Raw genomic sequence first — 10787 nt, 5'->3', positions numbered from 1 at the left:
GAGGAGAGAGAGAGAGAGAGAGAGAGAGAGAGAGAGAGAGAGAGAGAGAGAGAGAGAGAGAGAGATCTTTTCCTAAATGCCATCTATCATGAAATGATAAAATGTTTATAAACATAGGGAAAAGGAAACCGTGGGAAGGAGTAAAAGCGTCAAATGCTTTTCAGTGATCTCTCTCTCTCTCTCTCTCTCTCTCTCTCTCTCTCTCTCTCTCTCTCTCTCTCTCTCTCTCTCTCCATATATAAGAAGAAAGAGCCCTAACAATAAGGTTTTAATAAAAATAATGACTAGAAACACATATTTATTTTTATCATTCTTCAAAACACTTCACGTTACTGTGGACTTATCTTCAAGTATGCTTTAGTTCGCGCTATGTTCTCGGTATTGACATTTATATATACACAAACATACAGGGAGAGACAAACCCTTATAAAAACACACGCACACACACACACACACACACACACATATATATATATATATATATATATATTATAAAAACACACACACACACACACACACACATATATATATATATATATATATATATATATATATATATATATATATATATATATATATATATATATATATGTGTGTGTGTGTGTGTGTGTGTGTGTGTGTGTGTATGTTGTTGTGTTTGTTTGTTTGTGCGTGTGTGCACTGCCACTCGCACCCACTAAATTTTATATCAAGTGAAAGTTTGTATATGTGTGTGTGCACACACACACACACACACACACACACACACACACACACATATATATATATATATATATATATATATATATATATATATATATATATATATATATATAAATTTATATATAGTGCATCTCTCAACCAGAACCATGTACATTAGACATGTACCTGCTAGTCAATTGGCAGTGGTTGGTTGCAGCCAAAGGTGGCAGATAACATGGAGCCAGCAACCTCATTCCAAAATACTTGGTGAGAACGGAAAAGCTAATTCCTTTTATACCTGTCTCCCCTAAAAACAAGGGGTCTAGAGGAATATATGCTCTCTCACACACACACACACACACACACACACACACACACACACATATATATATATATATATATATATATATATATATATATATATATATATATATATATATATATATATATATATATATATATATATATATATATATATATATATATATATATATATATACTGAAATATGCTGAAACCTAGAAAACTAGTCTCGTCTCGGTTGTTTTCATAACAATAAAAAAGACAAGCAGATATGAGGTGTCCGGCTGACATAGGGAATGAATCATTTCAAAGCGATGGCCATCTGCCAAGTGTCGAGTTTATTTATTTGTTTTTGCCTTCCTTGGGACTTTAAAGTCGGCGAGAGCCTGAGATTTCCTAATAAAGCGGGAGGCTATCAGTGACTTCTCTTTAGGACGAGACTGCCTTCAGAAACACCATGATAGGCGATTACGAGGTTGTCTCGCGTCTGTGTCATAGAATAATAGGTCCAGCAACCGGTTCTTCTATAAAAGGAGTTTACACGTTAATAGAGTCGCGCCTCCCCCACGCGCACTAAACACTATACGCTACGGAAAGGTAAGCCACGATCCTTGGGGCTTGCCTCTGGGCTTAGAATCAGGCCCAGTGGCATTGTGCCTGCATAAAGCTAGGAAGAGAAAAGTAGAATGTCAAAGGTGAATAAGATATTGGATGGTCTTGTTACTGAAATTAATCATCGTCGACTAAATGGCATTCTGTGATGATGGGGACACGGAAAATACTGATGATTACTTAAGAATTAAAGAAATAAGGATGATTGAAAAAGAAAACATATAGATACAAACAAAAATCGTTTTAAATTTTGACGATTATAAAGGACTCTGCTCACGTCAAACACTTGTACCATGCGTAAAATACGATAGTTAGATGTTAAGACGTAGAATTTAGGTATTTTGATTTGCAATAGTGTAAATTTAACAGATAGATAGATAGATAGGCTCACTTCAAATCTCAGGGTCTCATGAGAGAGAGAGAGAGAGAGAGAGAGAGAGAGAGAGAGAGAGAGAGAGATGCCGGATAAATATACCCGATCTAAATGCACAGTGAGGTAAATACTGACATCATAACTACCCTGAATTCTTAGGGGAAAAAAAAGGAGTAGAATTAATGAACATTAGGAAATTACTGGATTCAAAGTAAGAGGTTAATGAAGATGAAGGTTACCCTACATTTTGAGAGAGAGAGAGAGAGAGAGAGAGAGAGAGAGAGAGAGAGAGAGCGCATTCTAAGTATTTTGATAAAGAAAGAAGGCAGGTAAATGACTTAGAGACAGAATGCAAGATCGAGATTAATCTCTCTAACAGTTTATGAGAGAGAGAGAGAGAGAGAGAGAGAGAGAGAGAGAGAGAGAGAGAGAGAGAGAGAGAGAGAGAGAGAGAGCTGAATTACATTTTGGTGTTTATAAAGAAAGAGGCAATCTGATCAATGGTTTCTATACCCGGTTGGATGAAGATATCTCCTCGAGTCCATCGTGTATTTAATTGTAATAACAATAAGAAAGCATAATTTTGACACAGGCGTGATCTCTCTCTCTCTCTCTCGATTTTGCCCCAGCCGCGGCGCACTACAGTCGATTAACCATCAGCTAGTTTGCCTTAGTTGACCTAATCAGTAACTGTTTAGGACAACATAAGCAAACTGGTTTGTTTTCAGGAATCGGGCACAGATCGCTTTGTCGTCTCAGGTCTCCTACATTCAAACCCAGGACAGTCTCGCTGGTGAGGTGAGCGTGGAAGCGCTTAATCACATGGAGGGAGAGAGAGTGAGATGACATATCCATATTTATTGCTTCAAGAGAGGGGAAAGATTGAAAAAGACAGCCAGATAAATATAGAGACAAGGGGAGAGAGAGAGAGAGAGAGAGAGAGAGAGAGAGAGAGAGAGAGAGAGAGCATATTCACCTACAGTTGAAAGAGAGTTAGAATAAAATACATTCTTTAGTGTGTCCTAGGGAAAGATCGATGGTGAGAAAGAAAGAAATAGTAAACTGTGCGATGTGACAACTGTAGTAAGAGAATGCATCTCAGGAGTGACACCGATTTCTGATCATAATGTCACGAAATATAAATAAAATTCACATGACTGTCAATTTCAAATGATGAGTAACTTGCTCATACACGTGCACTTACGTGGCCACACAAACACACACATACACACACACACACACCGGGGGCGGGGGTGATAATAATATGACGATAATATATCGACCAAATTCATCATCCAGTTTGCATTAACGAAAGGGAGGAGAGTTGATGGCATCAGACGAGAGAGGGAAATAAACTCATGTGTAAAGTCAACAATGCAAAGTAATGAAGTGTTTTTGTTACATGAAATTCTATTTAGCGCTGCTTATAGCATTATATTACTGTTTGAATTTAAAAAGAGAGAGAGAGAGAGAGAGAGAAGTATGTTCACACATAATATATATATATATATATATATATATATATATATATATATATATATATATATATATATATATATATATATATATATATATATATATATATATATATATATATTGATTATTATCACTTTGTACGTGATTCATTTATCACACATTACCACATTATTTTTCACCTGGGTAATGTGTGATATATATATATATATATATATATATATATATATATATATATATATATATATATATATATATATATATATATATATAACTTTTTGCTCTCAAGCAAATGGCAATGTGAAAAACTGAAACATTCTATCCAGCTAATGTTAACGGAATAGTATTATGTCATTGAATTATGCCATTCAGAAATTCATATGAAACGTCAGGATAGGGAGAGCGGATATTCTCCTTAAACGAACATGAGTGTTGGTCAGTGTCCTTTATTAATCTAATGCACAATTTGTAAACAAGAGGCAAAGTGCTATATATGTCATTCTCTCGCATACTGAACTACTGACTTACAAATCATAGCCTCCCCAGGTGGTCAGTCGGCAGGTGTTATGAGATAGATATTAGAATGATTATCGTCCATGATTATCGCTTCAGTCACTCATTACAGCTTCATCCCTGAATGCACAATTGGAATCAAAAGGAATGACGTCATAGATCACCACCGTTCATGTTCATCACCTCTCGAATCACGTCTCATTACCCGAATAGACAATTGTAGCATAGAAGAATAAAACAAAACATGGTGGGAATATAAAGAAAAACTTATCTCGAACCAAAGTAAAGGAGTAAACATATCTCATTATCGTACATGATATCACTTCAGATCCAATATTTGGCATTATGTGCAAAAAAAAAAAAAAAAAACAGAGGTCATCTTCCTAACATTTTTTTTTTTTTTTTGCCAAATTTGTTTTCATGCTGACAAGAGTTGAGAAACTTCACTCTTACCATGAAGTGAGATGGTATCTAGTGGGAGTCTGTCATGATTTTCCTGGCTCTGTGCTCTTTGGTCGGTACTTTCTTGTCACTGTCTTCTCTCTACATTCATCACTTAGCACTGTCCGACACCGCTTGACCCGTACTGATTTACCGTCAGGGTCCTTCCTTCAGCTATTACGAATATTTTGCCACGCTATTCGTAAGTGCTCGTGCGCGAGTCGCCGCCACAGAAACTCCACTCTTATGGCCGCCCGCCTCAGGGTTTGTTTACGTTTGTTCTGTCCGTATGCCACTGGGGTAGGTGCGTGAGCGTGGGTGGGGGGAAGAGGCAGAGGTTAGTTGCTTTGGGGGAAGGGGGAGAAAGTCATATTGTGTGCGTGTATGTGATGGTGCTGTTGGGAAGGGGGCGGGGGAGGGGGCGAGTTCAGGGTGGCACTTCACCTACGGATTCTCCAAAATTCACCTGCTGCAGGAGGGTCAGCCATCCACTGTCCGACGGTCGCCGAGGGTTAACGCAGAATCAGTCGCCGCAGAAGGAGCACCGGAATAAAGAACACTGCCACTGAAGGACGCAATGGACGGCACCCGCACAAATTACACCCGGAGCATCAATACAAGACAGAATGTTGGGAAGAACGTCAAAATCCGCGTAGATCGACGAGCGCAACTGCGGCGTCACGACCGTCATCGCAGGTCCGTCCTTCTGCCATTAAGCACTCTGCTCCTGGCGTGTATAGAGAGCCATACTGGCTATTATAGCGGGTGCGTTTGTTTTGTTTGGAAATAATGAGAGAGAGAGAGGAGGTTATCACAGCGTGGAGATGGTAGATAACCTTCCTTCTGATAACGCTATCTTCACCGTCCCATCGAGACCACACCAGCTCCGCCTAGTGGCAGTGGCGAGAACCATACATATGTCATCCTGTCTCCCTCCTCTTTTCTGTCTCGTGCTCTTTCTGGCTCCTCGGTCGGCAGGCAGTCTCCCGCTGAGGGAAGACCTGCTATATTCTCCCGCGTCCGCCTTCAGCAGTTATTTTGAATGAATGCCTTTTCAGTCGAGCTTCAGGTGAATGTTGAGGATAACATGCAGTCGTTATGGACATCATTGGAATTAGGAGGAATTAAGAGTTGCGTGCCCTTATTTTTCTCTCGTTTTTTACTTTTTCTTCTTCGCCTGCTTGTTTCCCATTCTCGCTTTCGTGCACACCGGACTCCCGCCCATGTGTCGGCTCCGCCCACCGATGATAAGATCTGTGATTGGCGGGCCCGGCAGGGGGTGGACCAAGCATGCGCCCGGAACAGCCAATGGCAGAGCGAGTTGCGACGAGATGCGAGCGATAAGGACACAAGCACACTGCAATTAGAAATAACAATTTGATAAAGTAGCGCTCATCATTTTCACATTGCTTCATCTTGCTTTGATAGATAACCTGCAGCATTGCATGGAGTCATCGTTGCATCTAGATGAAGGCGATGACCGAAACCTAGCGAGAAAAAACGGCACTGAGAGAGAAACTCGTCGGCCCTCCGATTGTATCTCGACCCGAACTGTTCAGTCCAGGAGACGAACATGCAAATTGGCAAGCTAAAGAAAGTACATATGTTGAGCCGATCGGGACAATTTGGGAGCGAATGTTTTGTCCGTATTTTAGAAGCTTCAACATCGATTCATTCTCGCGGCTTTTTTGCCAGGTAGCCTACTGCTCGCTCTTATGCCTCTCCGCTCTCGCTCTCGCTCTCGCTCTCGCTCTCCCTCTTAGATGCTCTCTCTCGTTCAGCACTACGCTTTCCGATTGTCGGTTTTTAGCACAGGAATAAAAACCGACGTTCTCATTAATGAGAGGGGTAGGAAGAAAGCAATCAGCCTCTCTCTCTCTCTCTCTCTCTCTCTCTCTCCAGTATTACTAATGGCATGCTGTCCAGCAGTTAAAGGCATAAAGGCGAAGGCCGGGCTTCGGGTTTAACGTACTCGTTCAATGCCATAAATTAGTAGCATTCTTCAGGGAAGCAGCTGAACCGAATCCCGCTCTCTTGACGGACTTATGCACTGCTTCATAATAATAAATATAAACATTTTTATTTCTGATGTCCCAAGTATACAGCAAGTATGGCACGCAATGACAGTCCCGCTTCTCATTAAAGCCTTCTCACGAGAAAGAATATCTGCAGAATATCCTATAAATGGCTTCACCCTTGTGGGATGCGAATTACCTCATCGAGGGTCGTCCGCTTTGATGAGGCAGGCTATACTTTGCAGGAGCAATGGTCACTCACGTCTTGTGTTTTTCCTTTCTTTTTCTCACTCTTCCTTGTAGCGGCGACCCACAGCAGTGAACAAACAACTGGATACCTAATTCACTGCTTAGGTACACAGAGGCATACTCGAATTTAGGGAACACGCCCATTGGTTCCTCCTCGTTCGGTTCGAGATTCGAATGCTGGTCCCTCAGATTGTGAGGGACGCTTACCACTGCGCCACAAGAGAGAGAGAGAATGAGAGAGAGAGAACTAGAGAGAGGGAGAGCGCGCTCATGTTGAATGCAAAGAAAAATAAGGTTACTTGTTTATCAGAGTTTCACGATTGTGTTAATTCTCGTTGAGATGGAGAGTTAGTTATTCATGTGAGGAGGCTGTGTTTCATGCAGTATTGCTAATAATAAAACGAGTGCGATTACCTTTAATAGCAGACCTGGGTATTATGTGTAGAGATATACCCATAAATCTTTGACATATAAACTCATGCACATAAATATAAATGAGCATGTTTATTTTTTTTTATTGTTACTATGTTTGACTCTACACATTCAGAACATGTTTTATATGCATCTGTTTCGTTTCGTATTCTTCAGTTGTCTGATACTCGCATCCAGTGCAATGAAAGCATTATGTAATATTTGTAATCTTGGGAAAAGAGCGAGGCTGATAAAATAAGACTAAGAAAGGGATGTTTGAAACTCATATTAATTTTCATTGTTGCATAAATAATCCTGGTAATGATCTGCAAAAATATCAGGAATAGCATTCTAACCAATGAACAAAAATTCCCTACATTGTCAAGGAAATAGCCTTGAATGCCATGCTGTCATATGCGGAGGAAATCAGGATCTTTTATATAGTGATCAGTGATACGAGCAAGTAATGAGCACATAGCACGACAATGTCCTTTTTCGCGGTATGATCCCTTAATTTTCTTTCACAAGATCGCAGTTTTGACACACATACACACACATACACACACACACACATATATATATATATATATATATATATATATATATATATATATATATATATATATATATATATATATATATATATATATATATATATATATATATATATATATACATACATTATATATACTAATATAATTTCAATAATTACAAAGAAATCATATGTATTAGCTTTCAAAAGAACAAAGAAAAAATATGCATTGTAAAAAAAAATATATATTGTACAGAGTAAAATGGATTAAATATATACAATTAATCGCAATAATATCTTGGTAATTAGACACTATGAATAAGTACCGAAATTAAATCGTAGGAACAAATGTGGTTCATTCTAAAATACGAGTACCTCCAGTAATGTTACTTTTTTCCATTTCCATGGTGCTGAAGTATTAGATTTAAAAGATGGCTTTAATATCCAGGATGAAAGAGAATTTGTGCAAAGTAGAAGATGAAGTGAATAGTCCAGGTTAGCGTATGGGGAAGCTCGACGAACAGTTGATGAACAAAGGGTGAGGGTAATGGACTTGCTAACGTATATAAATATTTTTTTGCACTGAGTTTTCTCTAAATTCAGCAGTAAGGATTGCTATGGCGGTCACCCTCATAGGAAGTGAGAGAGAGAGAGATATATATAGGTATATGTATAGGTATATATATATATAGGTGTGTGTGTTCATATATATATATATATATATTCTTTAGCCCTCTTTCTGGTAATGGATAAAGTTACTAGAATTTAATATGTAATTTCCGGTAAGTGTCTTTCATTGTAGGAAAAAAATACCCTTTTCCTTGTAGTTAAAATGAAAGTTTTGCTTTAATGGAAGTAAGAAATTAAATAAATTTCTTATGTGGTTTTTATTTCATAGCAAAGTTTTTGTTACTGCCGTCGTGTAGTATTCACTCGCGTAGATCAATACATTTCCAGAATATAGCGACTTATTTCTCTTCACTGTTACAACCCTCCAGGAAAATATCAATAATGAATCGCATGAATTAATATTTGCAAAACAGGAGTTACAAGACTTGTTAATTAATCACTTTTTCTGAATATTATCTGGAAGGGAAAATGCAAATGAATTTGCCAGTTCCTATCAGCGCGCGAAAAGGTGGAATTGTTGGAAACACTCTAAGGAGGTAACACGCCAAATTTGAGCTCTATCAGAATTTTTTTTTATTTAATTTTATCCAGTTATTGTCAGTAGTAATCCTCACGTTGATGTCATTTTTAACATAGTTCTAAATTCATCTATGCTTCTTACGTTTATTTGCGGACACAATGTGATGAACAGTCAACTGAGAATGTACAGCATATTGGAGCGCTAATATTTCTTTATAACTGCACAAATATTTTCAACTGTATGAATATTTGTCCTGTGAAGGGAAATGAGGAAACATGCAAAGTGTTTAAAGGAATCAAAATGGCTTCATTTAGATGGAAAATATAGCCCTTTTAATGAAATCATGAATGTTGTATAATAAATGCAAGCAAATGAATAGATGAGTCGATAGGCCTATACAGTTACTTTTGATATTGCATTTTCCATTTTATATTAATATTCATACAGAGTTCCTTAAATATCTATGAGAACTTTTACTGACGACAGCAAACTAAAAACGAATATTCCATTCCAAGTCTTGCCAACAGGTCTGTGTCATCACAATTCATTTACAGTGTTTTTGTAAGAAAATAATATACTATCTGTAAAGTACCATTCTCTGCATATCTGTCAATGTATTTTTAGCCTTGAAATGAAGCTCTGTGAGACTGAAAGGAAAATGAGATTCTCTACAAATATATTTCTTAATATTTTTTTTTGCTGTGTCCGTTTGTAAGGAAATTTCCGTCAACTGCTGACTGGATGCATGATGCCCAGCAGAGGGTGTTAGAAAAAGTTAGCAAATGCTGAGTTAAGATTCTGGATTACTGAGAGCCGGAAAAACACCATTAATCGCCCGATGCCCCATTCTCTCTTTGCTAACAAGTTATGGAAGTACGTATTGATAAGAGAGCTAGAACATTTAGGAAAGTATATATATAGAATCTACCAGTCAATTTTTATCGGACGTGTATGTAATTATAATGACTACAACGGCCTCTTAACTTCTCGATATCTTCACACTTTTTGGATGCGCTTATCACTGCAAAGCCTAAGGTACAAATGAAGAACCAAATAAAGTAAGTTATCTCTTGCTGATGCCTGGTTCAGGTTTGAATCCTGCCAGGGGTCAGAACTTCTTCATGTGGTTCTTCATTTGAATCTTATGTTTTGCGGTGACAAGCGTATCCAAAAAGTCTGAAGAGACCGAGAACTTATGAGAGTTGTGTGATTATTACGATTGCGTTTAGTTCCATATTTAGCTAATTAAAATGACCAAGCAATGCAAAACTCCAGATTAAGTCAACCATTTAAAGCCTGGAGCCATGGAGCCAATGGGCACATGACAAGAGCGCTGAATGGACTTGAGGCACAATTAACTTACTTTGAAACGTCTTCAGAAGAGGAGGACATCGTAATGATGAAAAAATACATGAAACCTAAGCAGAACTAGGCTGGAGAAGGGAGAATGATAATTCAGCAACAAATGGAATGCTGTAACTGAGAGATTGAATAATTTATGGTTAATTCGTGAAGAATTTATCAGCTAAAATAAAACAAATTGACAGAAAAACTATTGATGTTTGTTGGGATAAAAATTCTCCGACATAATGGCTGAAAAAAAATCCAAATTTTAATTTTCTGTCGCTAAGAAAAGACTGTGAGAGAGTTATGGAAGATCTGGTTCTTTGAAGGTGGATTCCTTTTTTCGTTCAATATTCCAATCACACATCTCTTTTCACATACAGAGACACCGGTTAAAAAACCATCAGAATTTTTAAAGCTTTCGTCTTCCGTTCTCTCCTTTTCATTTCGAAGTTATCATAAATAAAAGGGGTTCCTATTGCCATCTCTTTGAACGTTATCAATTGCATTCATTTTCCGTGATATGCTTTTTCCATTCTTCTACTCTCTATAAAAAGTGCTAAAACTGTCTCCGTTTTAGAAGAAAACTAATGTGCCGACTTTGTCTGTCCGTCCGCCCTCAGATCTTAAGAACTACTGAGGCTAGTGGGCTGCAAATTGGTATGTTGATCAACCACCCTCCAGTCATCAAA

General features: G+C 38.0%; 1 protein-coding gene across 2 annotated transcripts in view; it reads right to left on the bottom strand.

Moving 5' to 3' along the window:
• LOC136841009 (GATA-binding factor 1-A-like) overlaps positions 1–5557 on the bottom strand; it is a 281344-nt gene extending 275787 nt beyond the window's left edge. For both annotated transcript variants that reach the window (XM_067108046.1, XM_067108047.1), the window contains exon 1: positions 4407–5557. The gene's annotated coding sequence lies outside the window, so the exon portion shown is untranslated. The remainder of the gene's footprint in view (positions 1–4406) is intronic.
• Between the last annotated feature and the right edge of the window lie 5230 nt (positions 5558–10787).

The sequence above is a fragment of the Macrobrachium rosenbergii genome, chromosome 8, assembly GCF_040412425.1.
Source record: "Macrobrachium rosenbergii isolate ZJJX-2024 chromosome 8, ASM4041242v1, whole genome shotgun sequence".
NCBI classification, from domain to species: Eukaryota; Metazoa; Arthropoda; class Malacostraca; order Decapoda; family Palaemonidae; genus Macrobrachium; species Macrobrachium rosenbergii.
This window is presented reverse-complemented; position numbering and strand designations above follow the sequence as displayed.